Source organism: Bombina bombina, chromosome 3, assembly GCF_027579735.1.
Source record: "Bombina bombina isolate aBomBom1 chromosome 3, aBomBom1.pri, whole genome shotgun sequence".
Classification (NCBI taxonomy): domain Eukaryota; kingdom Metazoa; phylum Chordata; class Amphibia; order Anura; family Bombinatoridae; genus Bombina; species Bombina bombina.
In genome coordinates this window covers 481,005,511-481,031,208 of record NC_069501.1, presented here as the reverse complement: position 1 = coordinate 481,031,208, position 25,698 = coordinate 481,005,511, and positions in this window count along the sequence as shown.

Below are 25,698 nucleotides of genomic sequence, written 5' to 3'. Positions count from 1 at the left end.
CAAGGACAAGAAAAACAAATAGATTGATATTAGTTCAGAGGTCATTAGTGACTCTCCCTTAGTCAATCATGATTCCACTCTATTCTTACAACAACTCTCTGAGTTGATTATGTCCTAATTTGAATTACTTAAACAAGATATTGCAAGCCTCACTAACAAGGTCAGACAATTCTCCACTAGGATGGCGGAGGGGGTTCTCTCTTCTCTTTTAGGTTTTTTTTTGGTCTCTCGGAATTTTGGGGATATTTCATCCCCAATCAAAAGGAAACTCATTCCCAAAGCTTGGGAAACATAGACCCGATATTGCACTTTTTCAGGAGACCCACCTTAGACCCCAGGAAATCCCCACATTAAAATCTAAGTGGGTAGGTGAAATTGTAGCTACTGCATTTGATAAAAGGAAAAGAGGTGTCGCTATTGAATTTAACAAACAGCTTACTTACCAGATCTCAGTGTAAGAAATTGATACCGAAGGGAGGTTTCAAATAGTGGAACTTTTGATTAACAACTGCCAATTGTAACGGCTATGGTCCAAATACTTTATATAGAGAATTTTGGGATAATCTGAGTTTAAAGTTATTTCAATTTATTGGAAAAATGTGATTCTCACAGGAGATCTCAATATGACATTCTCCCCTTAGTTAGATAGAACAAACTTGCACCAGCTCCCCAGAAATACTAGATAATATAAAGTATTGCATAAAACTTACCATAAACTCTCCTTAAAAGATATTTAGCGTTTACAACAAGCAGATATTAAGGAGAATACATGTGAATCTAAAATTTTAAATCCTTTTCAATAATCAATTATTTCCTAATCTCAAATATTATGTTGGGGTTAGAGATTAAGGCAGATATAGGTGATGGTGTCATTTTGGATCATGCCACTATTTATCTGACAATATTAATAGGGGGCGCCCTTGAGATCAATTTCTTATAGTAACAATGTTCAATTGCTGATGCAGTATAAGATAAATAGTGTATCTATCTACTTATAGTACCAAAAAAAGCATATGAGACCTAAATTCAAAACATCAGCTATTAAGATTATTCACATAAATTGAAAACATCAGCTGTTGAGATAAATCCTGATAACTACACTAAGATAATAATACTAAAAGACTATCACAATTACAATTCATTGTGCATATATTAAGTGGAAATATATTAGAAAGCAAAATTGATATAAAGCTGCACTCACATGTGCAGTAATCTAAGCTGATATCAACAGTAATAAGATCAATGTTGTCAGAGTGGTAAACAATTAATAGTATCTATCTAACAAATAGGTCTCTAGTGGTTGTAATATCTATAGAGTATGTTATTTGATATAATTACTATAAAGTCTCTGATGATGGTAGGGTTTTTTTGTGGAGGCAGCAATCTGTGGTGGTCCAGGCCAGGATCCAGATACAGAAGTCTAAAAAAACAAGCAGAAACATATTCACCACATGGCCCAATATTGTTTGTTCCAAAGATAGATATTGATATGTAAAGGAGATACACTCACATATATTGGAGCACCTCAAGTGGTGCTATAGAAGCAGTCTGGCATCTATAACAGTAGACTGGGTGACTGTTATAGATCGCAGACTGCTTCTATAGCACCACTTGAGGTGCTCCAATATATGTGAGTGTATCTCCTTTACATATAAATATCTATCTTTGGAACAAACAATGTTGGGCCATGTGGCGCATCTGTTTCTGCTTGTTTTTTTAGACCATTATTTATTTGTAGATCAATAGACTCCAGTGTAAAAATAGGTTTTGTTTATTTTTTCCAAAATATTTAATTTCTAACCTCAAATTTAAGAACTGGTTACAAGAAAAATGGTAGAGTTTTATGTCCATAATTCCACATATGTAGACAAACCGGAAACTATTTTGGAAGCAGCTGTCTAACCATGTAAGAAATAGTTATAGGAGCTATATTGGTAACCCGACCCAAGTACTGTGGGAAAAATATACTTCCGCCAGACTAGAAAGAAATTTATTTTTTAAACAAAAGGCAGTGGTTGAAGATCAAAAACAAAAAGTTATTTTTAGTGGTCACTATGGGAAGTAAGCAAAATTTCTAGCCAGACTATCTAGAATCAGGAGCCAGAAGAACTATATATCAGCTGTTAAAAGTACAGATGAGAGTAAAAACCAATGGTCTCCTACACCCCATAGATGTTACACCATGGCACACTATATCAACAGTTTTACCATACTCAAGAAATGCACCGTCGGCAGTTGTGCACGCATCCTCAAAGGAATGTTGACAGCGCGAGGCAGCCAACAGAATATTGGCTGCGCACGCAGCCAAAAGAATTCACCTGAGTGCAGCGTAATAAGTATTTTTTTTTAAAAAAACTAACCGTCCGCAATAAGTAAAAAAAAAAAACAACCGCCCGTACGAACTATTAAGAAAAAAATAAACTAATAGCCCTTATGAAGTATTAAGAAGAAAAAAATATATCCAATAAAATAATTAACCCCTAAATCCGCCAATCACAACATCGTAAACTACCTAATACATCTATTAACCCCTAATCCACCAACCTCCCACAACGCATTTAACCTAAATGACCTATTAACTTCTAAACCGCCAGCCCCTACAGCGCAAAAAGCTATTTTAATGACTAAGCCCCCTAACCTAACACCCCCTAAATGAACCCCTTAATTAAATTTAAAAAATACATTACAATTAAAATAAAATAAAAAAAATTACATTAATCTAAAAGAGAAGAAAAAAAGGCTAACATTACAAAAAATAATAAATAACACTATCCAAAATAAAATAATTAAACCTAATACCTATGAAAATAAAAAAGGCTCCCCAAAATAAAAACACCCCCTAATCTAAGAATAAACTACCAATAGCCCATCTCTTTTAAATTAAAAATAAACAAAGTCCCCCCTAACAGTAAAAACCCCCACCCACCAAGCCCCCCCCCCCAAAAAAAAGCTAACACTAATAAACCTAAACTACCCATTGCCCCTAAAGGGGCATTTGTATGGGCATTTAGCTCTTTTTCAAATTGCCAAATAAACCCTAATCTAAAAAAAAAAAAACCTTACACTAAAGCCTTAAATAGGTACTCACGGTTTTAGAAGTCCGGCGGAGAAGGTTTTCTTCCAGGTGGGTCCATCATCTTCATCCACAGCGGTCTTCCCGGATGTGCGCTAAGTGAAGGCTGCGCAGAGCGGAGGTCTGGAGCGGTCTTCCCAGATGTGGAGATCATCGGCGGCGGTGGTCCTCGGCGAAGGCGTGGAGGTTCCTCTTCATGCGATCGTCCGCCGCACACTGAAGATTGAATTCAAGGTAAATACAAATCTTAATGAACAGGAGTGCTACAGCTAAAGGTGGATAAAGCAATAAAAAGTCCTATAAATTTATGTGAAACAGTGTGTAAATAAACACAAATGTGTCTAGAAATATCCAAACAATAAAATAAAATATGGCAGTGTCGAGATATACTAAAGTGCAAAAAAAGTTCTAAGCAGTGATAATAAAAGTAATAAAAACAAAGACAATTAATGTCCAATCGTGTATGTAAATAAATAATGGCTATGCCAAGGTTTAATAAAAAACATATAAAAACAAATACTACAATCAATTTCTATAAATATCTAGCATTAGCTAAAAACAGACGTCTACGTTTAGTAAGAAAAAAGGTTGCCACCACATTTGAGGAAAAGAGGAGGGGTAAAAAACAGTCAAAGAATGTCTTTTCCTTCAAGCAATGTAAATAGTAAATCTGAATAAGTAATTAGTTTGCGAGCACAAACGGCAGGCTTACCCCAAGGCGGTGTGTGACTCGATTGCCTCTATTTTATTGTTTGGATATTTCTAGACACATTTGTGTTTATTTACACACTGTTTCACATAAATGTATAGGACTTTTTATTGCTTCATCCACCTTTAGCTGCAGCGCTCTGTTCATTAAGATTTGTATTTACTGTTTAACCTATGATATGGACTCCTAGGTGTCTCAGGAGTTTGGTGGCCCCACCCTGCGATCATTATATACTCTTTTTGGTTTTTTAATTCAAGGTACCCCATATTTATTAGGGTACCTTGCATTCCTATTGGCTAAAATTTTCCAAATCAGCCAATAGGATAAAAATTACTGAAATCTTATTGGCTGATTTGAACAGCCAATAGGATTTCAGTAGCTCTAATCCTATTGTCTGTTTTGAAAAATTCAGCCAATAGGAATGCAAGGTACCCCAAATTGATTGCGGTACCTTGCATTCAATATTTAGTATACGACGGACATCAGATGAAGACGAGCCTCCATGCCACCGAGGACTGCAACCGAGGACCACCGCGAGGACTGCCGACATTGAGGACCACTGAGGCCGCCATAGATGACCACCGATGAGGATCGCCACATCTAGGAAGACCACTCCGGACCTCCACTCCGTGCTGCATTTGCTGTGGATGAAGATGATGGACCCACCTGGAAGAAGACCTTCTCCGCCGGACTTCTGAAACCATGAGTACCTATTTGGGGCTTTAGTGTTATGTTTTTTTTATTAAAAAAAAATATGTTTGTTTTTTTAGATTAGGGTTTATTGGGCAATTTGCAAAAGAGCTGAATGCCCTTTAAAGGGCAATGTCCATACAAATGCCCCTTTAGGGGCAATAGGTAGTTTAGGTTTATTAGTGTTAGGTTTTTTTATGTTGGGGGGTTTGGTGGGTGGGGGTTTTTTTCTGTTAGGGGGGACTGTTTATTTTTAATGTAAAAGAGCGGATTTCTTTAGGGCAATGCCCTACAAAATGCCCTTTTCAGGGCTATTGATAGTTTATTCTTAGATTAGAGGGTGTTTTTATTTTGGGGGGACTTTTTTATTTTCATAGGGATTAGGTTTACTTTTTATATTTTGGATAGTGTTTATTTTTTTCTGTATTTTTACTTTTTTATTTTTTTGTAGCTTGGGGGTTACATTCACATGTAGACTGCCCTTTGGGCAGGCTTATCAACTAGTCTATACCATAATCATGTTTGTAACGCATCCATCGCCAGTTGAACATGCAGCCTCAAAGGAATGTTGGCTGCGTGAGGCAGCCAAAAGAATGTGGATTCTTTTACCACCCTGCCATTTTCGGAAATCCACCTGTATGCAGCATAGGCAAACCCGAAGCCTTAAAAAAAAAACACGCAACCGCCTGCATGAAATAACTAAAAAACACGTAACCGCCCGCAAGAAATAAAAATAAAAACACGTAACTGCCCACACAATGTATAAAAAAAACACCTTACCTCCCGTACGAAGTATTAACAAACACCTAAACCGTTAACCCCCACATTGCAAAACAATAAAGTAATTAACCCCTAATCCGCATATAACAATTAAAATATTATCCCCTTAACCATTAACCACCCACATTACAAAAAACCTAATGAACCTATTAACCCCTAAACCGCAAAACCCCCACATCACAATAAACCTATTTAACCTATTAACTCTTAAACCGCCAACCCCCCACATCGCAATAAACCTAATTAACCTATCAACCCCTAAACCGCCAAACACCCACATTGCAATCAACCTAATTAACCTATAAACCACCAAACCTCTCACAACACAAATAACAGACTACTAGATTATGAGTTTTGCGTTGCGGCTTTTAACGCTGAAATAATGGGAGTCATGTCGGTATAGCTATACCGCAAGCATTGTAGCCTGTAATGCAACGTCAATTCCGCACTCAAAAAAATTAAGTTTTTGCGTGGGATTTCCATAGCGCTGGTATTACAGGTTGTGCGGTCCAGCTAAAATGCTTGCATTACAGCCTACACTGAAACAATCCATACCACCATCTGAGAGCAGTAGTTATGGATTTTGTGTAACAAAAATGTTTCACAAAACTCATAACTAAAGTGTTACAAAGTACACTAACACCCATAAACTACATATTAACCCTTTAATCTGCTGCACTCCTGCATTGCAAACATTATAATAAACTTATTAAGCCCTAATCTGCTGCCCTCCCACATTGTGGCTATTAAATAAACCTATAAACCACTAATCTGCTGCCCACCCACATTGCCAACACTATTTTAATTTATTGACTCCTATTTCGCCTCTTCCCAAAACTGCCGCCACTATTATAAAGTTATTAACTGCTTTTCCGCTGCTCCGCAACATTGCAGCCACTAAATAAAGTTGTTAACCCCTAAACCTAACACCCCCTAACTTTAAATTAATTTATAATATAACTCTATTTAAATACTTAAAAATGTACCTGTGGAATAAAAATAAACCTGACATTAAACTATAAATAAACCTAACATAACTAATCTAATAAAATTAAAAAAAACTACCAATTAAAATATCTAAACTACTGTACATTTTTTTAAAAAACGAACACTACAAAAAATTTTTTTAAAAAACTGATATTACGAAAAATTGAAATTATCTAAGTTTAACAAAAATAACAAACACTAAAATCACAAAAAATAAAAAAAAGCTAAGATTAAAAAAATAAAATAAACAAAATTATCAAAAATAAAAACAAATAACCTAATCTAATAGCCCTATAAAAATATAAAAGCCCCCAAAATAAAAAAAACCCTAATCTAACAAAATAAAACCACCCCTAGCCTACAATAAACTACCAATAGCCCTTAAATGGGGCTTCTGTAGGGCATTGCCCTAAAGAAATCAGCTCTTTTACCTTTAAAAAAATACAAAGTCCCCCCCCCCAACAGTAAAACCCACCACCCAACCAATCCCCAAAATAAAAAACCTAACTCTAACTAAAAAAATACCTAAAGGGGCATTTGTATGGGCATTGCCCTTAAAAGGGCATTCAGCTCTTTTAAAAAAGCCCAAACCCTAATCGAAAAAACAAACACTAACCCCAGAAGATCTACTCACGGTTTCTGAAGTCCGGACATCCAGGCGGCGAGGTCTTCATCCATCCCTGGGAATGTCTTCTATCTTCATCCCGGCGGTGCAGAGCGGAGCTATCTTGGATACCATCTTGCATGGAGCGTCCTCTTCATACAGTCGCCGCTGTACACTGAAGTTGAATGCTAGGTAGCCGTTTCAAAAAGCCATCCCAAGCATTCCTATTGGCTGATTTGATTCTACAAATTCAAATCAGCCATTAGGATGAGAGCTACTGAAATCCTATTGGCTGTTTGGAACAGCCAATAGAATTTTTTAGAAGCTCTCATCCTATTGACTGAGTTGAATTTGAAGAATCAAATCAGTCAATAGGAATGCAAGGGACACCATTTTGAAATGGCTACCTTGCATTCAACTTCAGTGTACAGCGGTGACTGTATGAAGAGGATGCTCCACGTAGGATGGGATCCAGGATAGCTCCGCTCCGTGCCACCGGTATGAAGATAGAAGATGCCCCCAGGATGGATGAAGACCTCCCTGTCTGGATGAAGAACTTGCCGCCTGGATGAAGACTTCTCGCCACCTGGATGTCCGGATTTCAATAAACCATGAGTAGATCTTCTGGGGTTAGTGTTAGGTTTTTTTAAAAAATTTTGGGATGGGATTTTTTTTAGATTAGGGTTTGGGCTTTTTTAAAAGAGCTGAATGCCCTTCAAAGGGCAAATTAAAATAGATAAATGCCCTTTTAATGGGTAGCTTAGGTTTTTTTTAGAGTTAGGTTTTTTATTTTGGGGGGTTTGTTGGGGGGACTGTTGGGGGGACTTTGTATTTTTTTTACAGGTAAAAGAGCTGATTTCTTTAAGGTAATGCCCCACAAAAGGCACTTTTAATGGCTATGGGTAGTTTATTGTAGGCTAGGGGGTGTTTTTATTTTGGGGGGGCTTTTTTATTTTTATAGGGCTATTAGATTAGGTGTAATTGCTTTTATTTTTGATAATTTCATTTTTTATTTTTTTTGTAATCTTAGTGGGGGGGGGGTTTATCGTGATGTTAGTGTTCTATTGCAAAGGATCCTTTTAGTAAATATTGCCAATAGGGCATGCATAGTAAACACCTCTCTGTGATGCAGTTACGTCAGGAGCTTGGAATATTTTGACAGTGATTTTTATGTAGTGTCACAGTGATCTGTATATAATGTAAATGTGATCATTATTTTGTATCACAGTTATCTGTATATTGTGTGATGGCTATCTGTATATTGTATGTCATCTATGTATAATGTGACAGTGATTTTTATGTAGTGTCACAGTGATCTGTGTGACAGTGAACATAACACTTGAACTGCTTGTGCAAATCTTTTTTTTTTAATTAAGAAAAACTATAATATTTACAATAAAAAAAGTAAAATATCACCACAATAAAGGCAAAACAAAAAACAAAGCATAACATTTCACAAGACAAAAATAACTTCCTTCAGGGGCGGAGCCTACACTCAAAGCGGCTGGACGCGTCTTCATGAAGCTCTGTGAGTTTTTACAAATATATGGCAAATTACCTACAGCAAACTGATGCTATCCTAAAATCACGAACAGGATTAAGTTCTTGGGGTTGGTTAGACTCTAAGAGCAGAAGATTGGACTGTGTTTTGCCTATGCTCTTTGAGTCAGCCACGCTGCAGACTTTCACACAGGCCTAGAAGCCATTATACAGCTACGCAGTGCTAAATAAGAAACATGAACCCTGTGTGGATGTGAAGTGTGGGTCTGGGGCTGCCGCACATTGACCCCCCCCGTACTCCGGGGTTACGATATCCAGTATTTGGATAACAATCTTTGCAATTGCAAGAACTGTACAAGTTTCCATAGCAGACAAGGGAATACTGATGATTACTACCCAGATGGCTATGGCAGCGGTGGATAGATGGGAACAGGAGATGCAGAATATGTTACGGCACCATTTTGAGGACCTGGAGAGGCAGCTATGCCAGATCTTGGAGTCAGGAGGACTTATGCCCCCGGAGGAATCAACAGCTTCATGCATTGTAGAAAGGGCTACAGAACCAGCTGGGGATATCTCGGAGCTGGAGAGACATATGCCTCAGCGTTCCCCGAGTCCACCTAGCACAGTGGGGAACTCCAGACCGCTCCAGCTGATTCAGAGCAACTGCAAAGTCTCCCTGAGCACCCCCGTTGTTACAGCGGGACCTACAGATCTTTCTGTCTACCCCCTACAATCACCGGTCTCCTATGCACCTTCGCCATCGACCGTCCAAACAAAAATGGATTAGTCTGGCTCATTCCCAACATTTTGGGATCTATCTACAGAGGGGAGTCTGTCCTGGAGGAGGTCGGCTGCGGCACTAATGCCGACGAAGAAGTACAGTGCTCCTGCATACACAGAGCGGTCACGATATACAGATATGAAGTCCGCAATGCACTACAATATGCCTACAGTATTTGGAGGGCTTTTTTGTCAGGATCGCCCTATGACAAGAGCTGGGGAAATATTATCCTTGCTTGTTACACGACAAGATCTGCTGTTGAACTCAGTGCTACCTAACTGGGACCCTGGAGGTCCATGCCTGTTAAACTATACACAATACCGGGGTCTTTTGGGCATGAGAGGTCGATCCGGAATCGGCTAGATACTTTACTTTTACAAAGGTGGGAGCCGTAGACACTACCGTAGTCAGTCTGCTTATGATTTCCCCACAGGAACTCCTACTTTGACATCTTATATTGACTTCATATGACAAATATCCTTCTAAACCTGTCCGCATAACCCCCTTCAAGTTTACTGACAAAGCTTGTTAGTTCAGTACTGTGTTTGTGCAGATATCAATTTCGGTCATTGTGGGATAGCCGCTTAAAAGGGAGTTAAGGTTTTACACCCAGCCTCAGCAATGCTCTTGCGGGTCAGTTCTCCTACGGGGCGTGCATGCTCTCTGGGAGTGATGATGGGCAATTGCAGGGTTAATGCACTCACAGATTATATGCCACGTCTCTGCTTAGCCGCGGTACTGAGCCATATGCCCCCCTATTATAATAACTTGCTGCGGGACTAATTAGAAACCCTTACTGTGAGCTCTCTAATGTTTAAGTTATAATCTTTCTCCTGAACGCCTCCGTAACAGCAGCACCTGCTGCATATTATACCACAGCTATGTACCCTTAAGAATCCCTTACCCATTATAGCAAATGACTCCTTATGCCGTTAACCAAATTAACTCTTTGATTGGAATATTCAGGACATCTCCCTAACCCATGCACCCCTACACTTATTTTGTTATTTTACTTATATTATCCATGCCCATATATTTTGTATACCTATAGTTATTAGTATAGTTGTTTCCTTCTTATGAGATTAATTGATCGCATTTCCATAGTCATTAAATGTGCTTAAAGTTTACTATTCCCCAAACCAACTGCTTGCAATTGGGGTCCAAAAGTGGCCCATTCAGTTATTTTCTTTGTACCCCCTAACTGTTCCCTATTAAGTTTTTAACTATTTACAGGAGGTCCAAGAGAGGCCTCTATTTATCATAGAGGGAAGCCATTGTTTACGATTGTATACTATATTTCAAGGGGACTCTCCTTAAATTAAAAACCTGAGGTTATCTTATATTGGTATATTTGAGTGATTATCTGTTTGAACATTGTGAAATTTAATAGGCATATCGTGTAGTGATTACCCTATGCTTTTGAAACCAAGTCTTTATTTACCTGTACCATGTTTTTGTATTCTTTCTGTTTTCGCTTTAACACCTCAATAAAAATATTATAAAAAAAAAAAAATAACTTCCTTCAGAGAAAAAATCCATGACACTTAGAGACTAAAGAAAACCCTATTACTATCCTTTCATACTGTCCCTCAAAATTAACCTAACACTAACCTTCAACGAGCTCACAACCATAACACTTACCAAAAACCTAAATATCGTCCCTTTAGCTATCCCTATGAACCCTTACATACCCTTTATTAAAAAACACATTTAGGGCTCGAATTATTAAGCCATTCGCCCACATACGACTGCAGGTTCTCACTGCTTCCTAGCCTCTTCTCCACCTCTTCTCCACTTCTTAGGTGGAGAATTTCAATCTCCCTGGTCTTGTTGTGATTGGCTGTGCACAGGCAGGGGGTGGTGTTGCACAAGAGCACACAAGAGCGCAAAATAGCGCTATTGTGCAATGCTGAATTCCGGCAGGAAATTTCTGCCTGCCAGAGGCGAACTGGAATGGACAGGGGTGCATATGTAAGCCCCTCTCCACCCTAGCTTGAAAAATTTAATGCTTAGTAAAATCAAAAAGTGCTTAACACTGAACAATCCCCAAATCACAAAAAAACTAACTATATACAAAATGATTTACACCTCTGTATTCCATATACCCCAAATATTCTCAACCTCTTCATATCAAGAGAAAAATATAACCTTCCACGGATCATACAAACTAAAATATTATGCCTATTCTACTGCTCATGTAACATTGAACTCATAGGTCACATGCCCTGGTCACCATATTCCTTTTTGTGACTAATTTTGACAAACGTTTGAAAATCTTCTTTGGAGCCGCTTACTGTTATGTTAAACTTGTCTTCGTTACTGTAATGGTATATATGTTTACCTTTTAACCTCTATTGAGATTTGCTAATGAGGGATCTCAATTGCAGAACTATGTGAACAGATTGTATTCACTAGAAGATAAATTGTAGTTTGTATCACAGAGATGTTATTTACCAGTATGGAGTAATGATAACTCTTTGAATTGCTAGAGTAGAACTTGCAAGTTTGTATCTTTCAGCACAGCTATAGGCAATACTGTAGTTCATCACTGCAATTAAATATAGTGTTTGTTGGTTATAAGCTTCACTACAATCTCAGGATAATAAACAAAGGAAATATGTTCTTGCAGTTTTTATCTTTAAGCACTGCTGCACAGCATGATTGAGTGTCTCTGTAGTGCTCTGGAGGTCTGCCTTTAAGCTCTTAGATTAGACTGAAAATGTTACCTTCCTGCTATATCAAGCCGGATAATCAGCGGTGCGTGTTTTACTTAGCTGCATAGAAGTAGTGTGAGAGTTGCCGAATAGTATGAACAGAGGTCCGTCACGTCACGGAGGGGGGAGTGGCTTCGTTCCGGTCTCCATACCTGGCGATCAAATTGTTTGGTTTTAGGAAACCCGTTGATTATTTGTTACAATGCCTTGTGGAGGAGTACTTAGTAAGTCCTGATTTGATCTGTAGTGTAAAACCAGATTAGAGCTCAGCGTCTGTAAGAACCAGGAGTGTCCGGGGAAGATATGTGTCTCTGTTAGATAGTTCTGTGAACAGTGACAGCCTGAAAAGTGTGCAGGAATCCGGTTCACTCTATGAAATATAGGTTGTAATCAAAGTAGTTCAAATAATGGCTAGTTGTAATTGCTCTGTAAGACTTGGAGCTGAGATATAGTACAACTTATCTCTGTAGTTGCAAACAAAATACTAAGCACCTGGTTACAGGTGCATAGGGCATTTAAAGACTGTGTAGGAGGAGTCTGATTAAAGGGACAGACCTGACACTTACATTACAGATGTGAAACTTGGTGTGCTAATACAGATGTGAAACTTTCTGTGTTAATACAGATGTGAAACTTGCTGTATTAAAACAAATGTGAAACTTGCTGTGTAGTATATCATTCTGAACCTATCTAAAAAGACAGTCCAACCTCAGAATACCAAGAAATTTTCATCTGAAAAAAGGATTTGTACAGCAAACCCCAAACGTACGTTTCGGCCTATGTGGGCCTCATCAGTGGAGGTGCAGCCATATACTAAGCACAGTGAGCAAGAGGTCCACGTCTGCTTGGCCTCATTACCCTTAGGGGAGACTAAAATACATAGATAAATGCTCAACTAAGAATGGATGAAGCTTTATATCCCACCCTTTCGGATGGTACCCACCCAGTGTGTATCCTCCTTCTGCCTAATCTGTGCTTTTAACAGAAGAGATCTTTCCTATAGTAAATCAGTATGACTCATCCCAAAGGACAGTTCAGCCCAAAATACCAGCAAATCTCATCTGAACAAAGGATTTGTTCAGCAAACCCCAGACGGACGTTTCCGCCTATTTGGGCCTCGTTAATTGAGATGCAGCTATATTCTTCTAGGCACAGTGAGCAAGGGGTCCACATATGCTTACCCCATCGGTGCATTCTGTGCTATTCACAGAAGAGAACTTTCCTGTAGTATATCAGTCTGATCCCATCCAAAAAGACAGTCCAGCCTAAGAATACCAAGAAATTTTCATCTGAACAAAGGATTTGTACAGCAAACCCCAAACGTACGTTTCGGCCTATGTGGGCCTCATCAGTGGAGGTGCAGCCATATACTAAGCACAGTGAGCAAGAGGACCACATCTGGTTGGACTCATTACCCTTAGGGGAAACTAAAATACAAATATAAATGCTCAACTGGGAATGGATGAAGCGTTATAGCCCATCCTTTGGGATGGTACCCACCCATTGTGAATCCTCTTTCTGCCTAATCTGTGCTTTTAACAGAAGAGATCTTTACTATGGTAAATTAGTCTGACCCATCCCAAAGGACAGTTCAGCCCAAAATACTAGGCAATTCTCATCTTAACAAAGGATTTGTACAGCAAACCCCAGACGTATGTTTATTCCTATTTGGGCCTTGTTAATGGAGGTGCAGCTATATTTTTCTAGGCACAGTGAGCCAGGGGTCCACATATGCTTACCCCATTACCCTTAGAGAGACTGAAATTAAAAAAAAGTGCTGAACTGGGATGGTTACCCACCCAGGGTGTTATCTCTTTCTGCCCATTCGGTGCTCTTTACAAAAGAGAGCTTTCTTGTAGTATATCAGTTTGAACCCATCTAAAAAGACAGTCCAACCTCAGACTATTAAGAAATTTTAATCTGAACAAAGGATTTGTACAGCAAACCCCAAACGTACGTTTCGGCCTATGTGGGCCTCATCAGTGGAGGTGCAGCCATATACTAAGCACAGTGAGCAAGAGGTCCATGTGTTGTAGGCCTCATTATAGGGGAGACTAAAATACAAAGATAAATGCTCAACTGGGTATGGATGAAGCTTTATAGTCCACCCTTTGGTATGGTACCCACCCAGTGTATCCTTTTTTTGCCTAATCTGTGCTTTTAACAGAAGAAATCTTTCCTATTGTAAATCAGTCTGACCCATCCCAAAGGACAGTACAGACAAAAATACCAGGCAATTCTCATCTCAACAAAGGATTTGTACAGCAAACCCCAGACGTACGTTTCTTTCTATTTTGGCCTCATTAATGGAGGTGCAGCTATATTCTTCTATGCACAGTGAGCCAGGGGTCCACATATGCTTACCCCATTACCCTTAGAAAGACTGAAATTAAAAAAAAAGTGCTTTACTGGGGATGGTTACTCACCCGGGTTGTTATCTCTTTCTGCCCATTCGATGCTCTTTACAAAAGAGAACTTTCTTGTAGTATATCAGTCTGAACCCATCTAAAAAGACAGTCCAATCTCAGAATACCAAGAAATTTTAATCTGAACAAAGGATTTCAACCCCAAACGTACGTTTCGGCCTATGTGGGCCTCATCAGTGGAGGTGCAGCCATATACTAAGCACAGTAAGCAAGAGGTCCATGTCTTGTAGGCCTCATTACCCTTAGGGGAGACTAAAATACAAATATAAATGCTCAACTGGGAATGGATGAAGCTTTATATCCCACCCTTTGGGATGGTACCCACCCAGTGTGTATCCTCTTTCTGCCTTATCTGTGCTTTTAACAGAAGAGATCTTTCCTATGGTAAATCAGTCTGACCCATCCCAAAGGACAGTTCAGCCCAAAATACCAGGCAATTCTCATCTCAACAAAGGATTTGTACAGCAAACCCCAGACGTACGTTTCCGCCTATTTGGGCCTCGTTAATTGAGGTGCAGCTATATTCTTCTAGTCACAGTGAGCAAGGGGTCCATATATGCTTACCCCATCGGTGCATTCTGTGCTATTCACAGAAGAGAACTTTCCTGTAGTATATCAGTCTGATCCCATCCAAAAAGACAGTCCAGCCTAAGAATACCAAGAAATTTTCATCTGAACAAAGGATTTGTACAGCAAACCCCAAACGTACGTTTCGGCCTATGTGGGCCTCATCAGTGGAGGTGCAGCCATATACTAAGCACAGTGAGCAAGAGGACCACATCTGGTTGGACTCATTACGCTTAGGGGAAACTAAAATACAAATATAAATGCTCAACTGGGAATGGATGAAGCTTTATAGCCCAACCTTTGGGATGGTATCCACCAATTGTGTATCCTCTTTCTGCCTAATCTGTGATTTTAACAGAAGAGATCTTTCCTATGGTAAATCAGTCTGACCCATCCCAAAGGACAGTTCAGCCCAAAATACCAGGCAATTCTCATCTCAACAAAGGATTTGTACAGCAAACCCCAGACGTACGTTTCCGCCTATTTGGGCCTCGTTAATTGAGGTGCAGCTATATTCTTCTAGTCACAGTGAGCAAGGGGTCCATATATGCTTACCCCATCGGTGCATTCTGTGCTATTCACAGAAGAGAACTTTCCTGTAGTATATCAGTCTGATCCCATCCAAAAAGACAGTCCAGCCTAAGAATACCAAGAAATTTTCATCTGAACAAAGGATTTGTACAGCAAACCCCAAGCGTACGTTTCGGCCTATGTGGGCCTCATCAGTGGAGGTGCAGCCATATACTAAGCACAGTGAGCAAGAGGACCACATCTGGTTGGACTCATTACGCTTAGGGGAAACTAAAATACAAATATAAATGCTCAACTGGGAATGGATGAAGCTTTATAGCCCAACCTTTGGGATGGTATCCACCAATTGTGTATCCTCTTTCTGCCTAATCTGTGATTTTAACAGAAGAGATCTTTCCTATGGTAAATCAGTCTGACCCATCCCAAAGGACAGTTCAGCCCAAAATACCAGGCAATTCTCATCTCAACAAAGGATTTGTACAGCAAACCCCAGACGTACGTTTCCGCCTATTTGGGCCTCGTTAATTGAGGTGCAGCTATATTCTTCTAGTCACAGTGAGCAAGGGGTCCATATATGCTTACCCCATCGGTGCATTCTGTGCTATTCACAGAAGAGAACTTTCCTGTAGTATATCAGTCTGATCCCATCCAAAAAGACAGTCCAGCCTAAGAATACCAAGAAATTTTCATCTGAACAAAGGATTTGTACAGCAAACCCCAAACGTACGTTTCGGCCTATGTGGACCTCATCAGTGGAGGTGCAGCCATATACTAAGCACAGTAAGCAAGAGGTCCATGTCTTGTAGGCCTCATTACCCTTAGGGGAGACTAAAATACAAATATAAATGCTCAACTGGGAATGGATGAAGCTTTATATCCCACCCTTTGGGATGGTACCCACCCAGTGTGTATCCTCTTTCTGCCTAATCTGTGCTTTTAACAGAAGAGATCTTTCCTATGGTAAATCAGTCTGACCGATCCCAAAGGACAGTTCAGCCCAAAATACCAGGCAATTCTCATCTCAACAAAGGATTTGTACAGCAAACCCCAGACGTACGTTTCCGCCTATTTGGGCCTCGTTAATTGAGGTGCAGCTATATTCTTCTAGGCACAGTGATCAAGGGGTCCACATATGCTTACCCCATCGGTGCATTCTGTGCTATTCACAGAAGAGAACTTTCCTGTAGTATATCAGTCTGATCCCATCCAAAAAGACAGTCCAGCCTAAGAATACCAAGAAATTTTCATCTGAACAAAGGATTTGTACAGCAAACCCCAAACGTACGTTTCGGCCTATGTGGGCCTCATCAGTGGAGGTGCAGCCATATACTATGCACAGTGAGCAAGAGGACCACATCTGGTTGGACTCATTACCCTTAGGGGAAACTAAAATACAAATATACATGATCAACTGGGAATGGATGAAGCTTTATAGCCCAACCTTTGGGATGGTACCCAGCCATTGTGTATCCTCTTTCTGCCTAATCTGTGCTTTTAACAGAAGAGATATTTCCTATTGTAAATCAGTCTGACCCATCCCAAGGGACAGTTCAGCCCAAAATACCAGGCAATTCTCATCTCAACAAAGGATTTGTACAGCAAACCCCAGACGTACGTTTCCTCCTCTTATATGTGCCTCATTAATGGAGGTGCAGCTATATTCTTCTAGGCACAGTCAGCCAGCGGTCCACATATGCTTATCCTATTACCCTTAAAGAAATTGAAATTAAAAAAAAGTGCTGAACTGGGGATGGATACCCACCCGGGGTGTTATCTCTTTCTGCCCGTTCGGTGCTCTTTACAAAAGAGAACTTTCTTGTAGTATATCAATCTAAATCCATCTAAAAAGACAGTCCAACCTCAGAAAACCAAGAAATTTTAATCTGAACAAAGGATTTGTACAGCAAACCCCAAACGTACGTTTCGGCCTATGTGGGCCTCATCAGTGGAGGTGCAGCCATATACTAAGCACAGTGAGCAAGAGGTCCATGCCTGGTTGGACTTATTGCCCTTAGGGGAAACTAACATACAAGATAAATGCTTAGTTGGGAATGGATGAAGCTTTATAGCCCACCCTTTGGGATGGTACCCACCCAGTGTGTAATCCTCTTTCTGCCTAATCTGTGCTTTTAACAGAAGAGATCTTTCCTAAGGTAAATCAGTCTAACTTATTCCAATGGAAAGTCCAGCCCAAAATACCAGGCAATTCTCATCTGAACAAAGGATTTGTACAGCAAACCCCAGACATACGTTTCCGCCTATTTAGGCATCGTTAATGGAGGTGCAGTTATATTCTTCTAGGTACAGTGAACAAGGGCTCCACATATGCTTACCCCATTACCCTTAGAGAGACTGAAATTCAAAGAGAAGTGCTGAACTGGGAACGGCCATGCATACTTACACATGTATGGCTTAATCTTTGAGACAAGCATATGCTACTGGAAGGATCAACAGGGTAGCCCCCCCCGTGGTTAGCAGAGGGCCACAGGGAAGGCAGCAGTGGACCGCACCACCTCCCCCAGGAGGGCCTCCACTCCACCTGCTTCTCACCAGGAGAGGTTAGGGTGGTCCCAGTGCCCTGCAATCTGGAGGACAGTCATTTGCATTGAAGGGAGGATAGTCACAGAGACGAGGGAGCATACAAAGAAGACAAAACTTTTGCTGAACCTCAGGAGGGAACCCTTCTGACGTTGCAATGGTAATGGACTTATTTACCAACGAAGGGAACCAGGAGAACCCAAGAATAATAACCCTTCAATACAGAGGGGAGACTGGGGAGGCACACTGACTCGACATGGAAGTTTCTCACAGCCATCAGAGTATGCTCTACATTTCTGAAATCCCTGTCGCTGAAAATCTCCTCAAGGGTGCCTCAAGGATGTCTTGAAGGGGGCTGGGGCCCCCCCTTCTCAGGGAGTTGATTGCTAAGTATGCTTGGCTTGTGGAACTCTGGCTCAGCCCCAGGGGCCATGCACCATCCCTCACTCTCAAGTACTGGAAGTCAGTGGGCATAAACTTGTCCTGGGTGAAGGCAGCATATGGGAAGGAAACCTGATGCTCCAGCCCTTGCAGAGGGCACTGAGCTTTCAGGGGAGCCACCCAGAAATCCTTTACTAACCTTCTGGAGCTATGGCTCAGCTGAGGGGCCAAGCCCTCAATGAAATGCTTAATAGCCCACCCTATGTGATGGTGCCCACCCAGGATGCAAGCTCATCTGAACAAATAATTTTTACAGCTAATCCCAGATGTTTTTCTTTTTTTAGGTGGCTAAGAAATATACTTATTATTATTTATTGTCAGGATTATTATTATTATTATTTTTATTATTAGGTGACAAAGCTACGAAGTTTCTGGACAACCTATTGTTATTGACAGCATTATTATTATTAGGTGACAAAGCTATGAAGTTGCTGAACAACCTATTGTTACTGTCAGGATTATTATTATTAGGTGACAAAGCTATGAAGTTGCTGGATAATTTATTGTTATTGTAAGGATTATTATTATTATTATTAGGTGATAAAGTTACGAAGTTGCTGGACAACCTATTGTTATTGACAGCATTATTATTATTATTATAAAGTGGCAAAGCTATAAAGTTGCTGAACAACCTATTGTTACTGTCAGGATTATTATTATCAGGTGACAAAGCTATAAAGTTGCTGGATAATTTATTGTTATTGTAAGGATTATTATTAGGTGATAAAGCTACGAAGTTGCTGGACAACCTATTGTTATTAGGATTATTATTATTATTAGGTGACAAAGCTATGAAGTTGCATGACAACCTATTGTTATTGTCAGGATTATTATCTATATATATAAAAGAAGTCCTGACTGACTGACTGATTGACTCATCAACGCACAGCTCAAACCGTTTAACCTAGGAACATAAAATTTGGAAGGTACGTTGTTTTTATGACGTAGGCCCCCTGCTAAGGACGGATTTTTGGAAATTACTTACCTAAGCGGGTGAAAAAGATGGTGAACTATTTAATGAAAATACCTATATCTCAAAAACAATCATGTTACAGACGTGAAAATTGGTATTCTCATTGAAAAATAAAGAAACAAGTGTTTTACCATTTGCCCGAAATCCACTTAGGGGGGGTAAAAAGAGTGGGGGTCTGATTTATGAGGATACCTATATCTCAAAAACCGACAATGTTACAGACGTGAAAATTGGTATTTAGATTCTCCTTGAAAAATAAACACTTGTTTTACCATTTCTCCAAAATCCACTTAAGGAGGGGGGTCAAAAGAAGGGGGGCTGATTTATGAGAATACATATATCTCAAAACCCGACAATGTTACAGATGTGAAAATTCGTATTTAGATTCTCCTTTAGAATTAAAGGAACATGTGTTTTACCATTTCCTGAAATCCACTTAAGGGGGTCAAAAGTGGGGACTGATTGATGAGGATAACTTTATCTCAAACACCAAAGATGTCACAGACGTGAAAATTGGTATTTAGATTCAACTTGAAAAATAAAGAAAAACCTGTTTGACCATTTCTCCAAAATGCACTTAAGGGGGGGTCAAAAGAGTGGGGGCTGATTTATGGGGATACCTATATCTCAAAAACCGACGATGTTACAAACGTGAAAATTGTTATTTAGATTCTCCTTGAAAAATAAAGAAGCACGAGTTTTACCATTTCCCCAGAATCCACTTAAGGGGGGGTCAAAAGGGGGGCTGATTTATGAGGAAACCTATATCTCAAAAACCATCGATGTTATAGATGTGAAAATTGGAATTTAGATTCTCCTTGAAAAAATAAAGAAACAAGTGTTTTACCATTTCCCCAAAATCTACTTAAGGGGGGGTCAAAAGAGGGGGGCTGATTTATGATGATACCTATATCTCAAAAACCGACGATGTTACAGACGTGAAAATTGTTATTTAGATTCTCCTTGAAAAATAAAGAAACACATGTTTTACCATTTCTCCAAAATCCACTTAATGAGGGGTCAAAAGAGGGGGGGGCTGATTTATGAGGATACCTATATCTCAAAAACCGACGATGTTACAGACATAAAAATTGGTATTTAGATTCTCCTTGAAAAATAAAGAAACACGAGTTTTACCATTTCCCCAGAATCCACTTAAGGGGGGGGGGGTCCAAAGGGGGGCTGATTTATGCGTAAACCTATATCTCAAAAACCATCAATATTATAGATGTGAAAATTGGTATTTAGATTCTCCTTGAAAAATAAAGAAACAAGTGTTTTACCATTTTTCCAAAATCCACTTAAGGGGAATCAAAAGAGGGGGGGGGGGGCTGATTTATGAGGATACCTATATCTCAAAAACTGACGATGTTACAGACTTGAAAATTGTTATTTAGATTCTCCTTGAAAAATAAAGAAACACTTGTTTTACCATTTCTCCAAAATCCATTTAAGGAGGGGTCAAAAGGATTTATAAAGATACCTATATATCAAAAACCGACAATTTTACAGATGTGAAAATTGGTATTTAGATTCTCCTTAAAAAATAAAGGAATATGTGTTTTACCATTTCCCCAAATTCCACTTAAGGAGGTAAAAGAAGGGGGGCTACTTTATGAGGATACCTATATCTCAAAAACCGACAATGTTACAGACGTGAAAATTAGTATTTAGATTCTCCTTGAAAAACAAAGAAACACATGTTTTTCCATTTCTCCAAAATCCACTTAAGGGGGGGTCAAAAGATGGGGGGCTGTTTTATGAGGATATCTATATCTCAAAAAACGACATTGTTAGAGACGTGCAAATTGGTATTTATATTCTCCTTGAAAAATACAGAAACATGTGTTTTACCATTTCCCCAAAATCCACTTAAGGGGGTCAAAAGAGGGGGGCTGATTTAATAGGATACCTATATCTCAAAAAACGATAATGTTACAGACGTGAAAATTAGTATTTAGATTCGCTTTGGAAAATAAAGAAACACATTTGTTTTACCATTTCCCAAGAATCCACTTTGGGGGAGGGGGGGCTGATTTATAAGGCAACCTATATTTCAAAAAACATAAATGTTACAGATGTGAAAATTGATATTTAGATTCTCCTTGAAAAATAAAGAAACAACTGTTTTACCATTTCCTCAGAATCCACTTAAGGGAAGGTCAAAAGAGGGGGGGCTGATTTATGAGGATACCTATATCTCAAAAACCGACGATGTTACAGACGTAAAAATTGGTATTTAGATTCTCCTTGAAAAATAAAGAAACACGAGTTTTACCATTTCCCCAGAAACCACTTAAGGGGGGGGGGGGTCCAAAGGGGGGGCTGATTTATGCGTAAAACCTATTTCTCAAAAAACATCGATATTATTGATGTGAAAATTGGTATTTAGATTCTCCTTGAAAAATAAAGAAACAAGTGTTTTACCATTTTTCCAAAATCCACTTAAGGGGAATCAAAAGAGGGGGGGCTGATTTATGAGGATACCTATATCTCAAAAACTGACGATGTTACAGACTTGAAAATTGTTATTTCGATTCTCCTTGAAAAATAAAGAAACACTTGTTTTACCATTTCTCCAAAATCCATTTTAGGAGGGGTCAAAAGAGGGGGGGTGATTTATAAAGATACCTATATATCAAAAACCGACAATGTTACAGATGTGAAAATTGGTATTTAGATTCTCCTTAAAAAATAAAGGAATATGTGTTTTACCATTTCCCCAAATTCCACTTAAGGAGGTAAAAGAAGGGGGGCTACTTTATGAGGATACCTATATCTCAAAAACCGACGATGTTACAGACGTGAAAATTGGTATTTAGATTCTCCTTGAAAAATAAAAGAAACATCTGTTTACCATTTCCCCAAAATCACCTTAAGGGGGGTCAATAGATGGGGGGCTAATTTATGAGGATACCTATATCTCAAAAACCGAGGATGTTACAGATGTGAAAATTGGTATTTAGATTTTCCTTGAAAAATAATGAAACGTGTTTTACCATTTCCCTCAAATATCCTTAAGGGGGGGGGGGTGAAAAGAGGGTGGGGGCTGATTTATGAGGATACCTATATCTCAAAAACAGTCAATGTTACAGATGCGAAAATTGGTATTTAGATTCTCCTTGAAAAATAAAGAAGCACATGTTTTACCATTTCCCGAACATCCACTTGGGGGGTCAAAAGAGGGGGGCTGATTTATGAGGATACCTATAACTCAAAACCTGACAATGTTACAGACGTGAAGATTGGTATTTATATTCTCCTTGAAAAATACAGTTACATGTTTTTATTATTTCCCCAAAATCCACTTAAGGGGGTCAAAAGAGGGGGGGGGCTGATTTATGAAGATACCTATATCTCAAAAACCGACAATGTTACAGACGTGAAAATTAGTATTTAGATTCTCCTTAAAAACAAAGAAACACATGTTTTACCATTTCTCCAAAATCCACTTAAGGGGGGGTCAAAAGATGGGGGGCTGTTTTATGAGGATATCTATATCTCAAAAAACAACATTGTTACAGACGTGCAAATTGATATTTATATCCTCCTTGAAAAATACAGAAACATGTGTTTTACCATTTCCCCAAAATCCACTTAAGGGGGTCAAAAGAGGGGGGCTGATTTAATAGGATACCTATATCTCAAAAAACGATAATGTTACAGACGTGAAAATTAGTATTTAGATTCGCTTTGGAAAATAAAGAAACACATTTGTTTTACCATTTCCCCAGAATCCACTTTGGGGGAGGGGGAGCTGATTTATAAGGAAACCTATATTTCAAAAAACATCAATGTTACAGATGTGAAAATTGGTATTTAGATTCTCGTTGAAAAATAAAGAAACAACTGTTTTACCATTTCCTCAGAATCCACTTAAGGGAAGGTCAAAAGAGGGGGGGGGCTGATTTATGAGGATTCCTATATCTAAAAAAAAATGACGATGTTACAGACGTGAAAATTAGTATTTAGATTCTCCTTGAAAAAAAAGAAACACTTGTTTTACCATTCCTCCAAAATCCAATTAAGTAGGGGTCAAAAGAGGGGGAAACTGATTTATTAGGATACCAATATCTCAAAAACTGACGATGTTACAGATGTTATAATTGGTATTTAGATTCTCCTTGAAAAACAAAGATACAAGTGTTTTACCATTTCTCCAAAATTCACTTAAGGGTGGTCAAAAGAGGGGGGGCTATATATATATATATATATATATATATATATATATACAGCCTGTATAACAGTGTAAATTTGCTGTCCCCTCAAAATAACTCAACACACAGCCATTAATGTCTAAACCGTTGGCAACAAAAGTAAGTACACCCCTAAGTGGAAATGTCCAAATTGGACACAATTAGCCATTTTCCCTCCCCGGTGTCATGTGACTCATTAGTGTTACAAGGTCTCAGGTGTGAATGGGGAGCAGGTGTGTCAAATTTGGTGTTATCGCTCTTACACTCTCTCATACTGGTCACTGTAAGTTCAACATGGCACCTCATGGCAAAGAACTCTCTGAGGATCTGATAAAAAAGAAGTGTTGCTATACATAAAGATGGCATAGGCTATAAGATTGCCAAGACCCTGAAACTGAGCTGCAGCACAGTTGGCAAGACCATACAGCGGTTTCACAGGACAGGTTCCACTCAGAACAGGCCTCGCCATGGTCGACCAAAGAAGTTGAGTGCACGTGCTCAGTGTCATATCCAGAGGCTGTCTTTGGGAAATAGACGTATGAGCTCTGCCAGCATTGCTGCAGAGGTTGAAGGGGTGGGGGTCAGCCTGTCAGTGCTCAGACCATACACCGCAAACTGCATCAAATTGGCCTGCATGGCTGTCGTCCGAGAAGGAAGCCTCTTCTAAAGATGATGCACAAGAAAGCCCGCAAACAGTTTGCTGAAGACAAGCAGACTAAGGACATGGATTACTGGAGTATGGTCCGATGACACCAACATAAACTTATTTGGTTCAGATGGTGTCAAAAGTGTGTGGTGGCAACCAGGTGAGGAGTACAAAGACAAGTGTGTCTTGTCTACAGTCAAGCATGGTGGTGAAAGTGTCATGGTCTGGGCCTGCATGAGTGCTGCTGGCAATGGGGAGCTACAGTTCATTGAGGGAACCATGAATGCCAACATGTACTGTGACATACTGAAGCATAGCATGATCACCTCCTTTCGGAGACTCGGCCCTGAGGGCAGTATTCCAACATGATAATGACCCCAAACACACTTCCAAGACGACCACTGTCTTGCTAAAGAAGCTAAGGGTAAAGGTGATGGACTGGCCAAGCATGTCTCCAGACCTAAACCCTATTGAGGATCTGTCGGGCATCCTCAAACGGAAGGTAGGGGAGCGCAAGGTCTCTAACATTCACCAGCTCCGTGATGTCATCATGGAGGAGGGGAAGAGGACTCCAGTGGCAACCTGTGAAGCTCTGGTTAACTCCATGCCCAAGAGGGTTAAAGGGACACTGAACCTAATTTTTTTCTTTCATGATTCAGATAGAGCATGCAATTTTAAGCAACTTTCTAATTCATTTTTATTATCATTTTTTCTTCGTTCTCTTGCTATCTTTATTTGAAAAAGAAGGCATCTAAGCTAAGGAGCCAGCCAATTTTTGGTTCAGAACCATGGAGAGCACTTGTTTATTAGTGCTGTCCAATCCAGGTTGTTCACCAAAAATGGGCCGGCATCTAAACTTACATTCTTGCTTTTCAAATAAACACACCAAGAGAATATATAAAATGTGATAATAGGAGTAAATTAGAAAGTTGCTTAAAATTGCATGCTCTATCTGAATCATGAAAGAAAAAATTTGGGTTCAGTGTCCCTTTAAGGCAGTGCTGGAAAATAATGGTGGCCACACAAAATATTGACACTTTGGGCCCAATTTGGACATTTCCACTTAGGGGTGTACTCACTTTTGTTGCCAACGGTTTAGACATTAATGGCTGTGTGTTGAGTTATTTTGAGGGGACAGCAAATTTACACTGGTATACAGGCTGAACACTACTTACATTGTAGCAAAGTGACATTTCTTCATTGTTGTCACATGAAAAGATATAATAAAATATTTACAAAAACTGTGAGGGGTGTACTCACTTTTGTGAGATACTGTATATATATATATATATATATATATATATATATATATATATATATATATATATATATATATGTGTGTGTGTGTGTGAGTGAAATAGAATATATCTCCACCAGGTGGGGATATAAGCTTTTGATTTTAGGAGCGCAAGGACACATACAATATATTGATATATAATAATACAACAATGTAATATTGGTGTAGATACGTTGCTGGAAAGTCTTAAATATCTCTGGGATGGTAAGGTGGCGATCAAAACTTGCTGCTATAAAGTTATA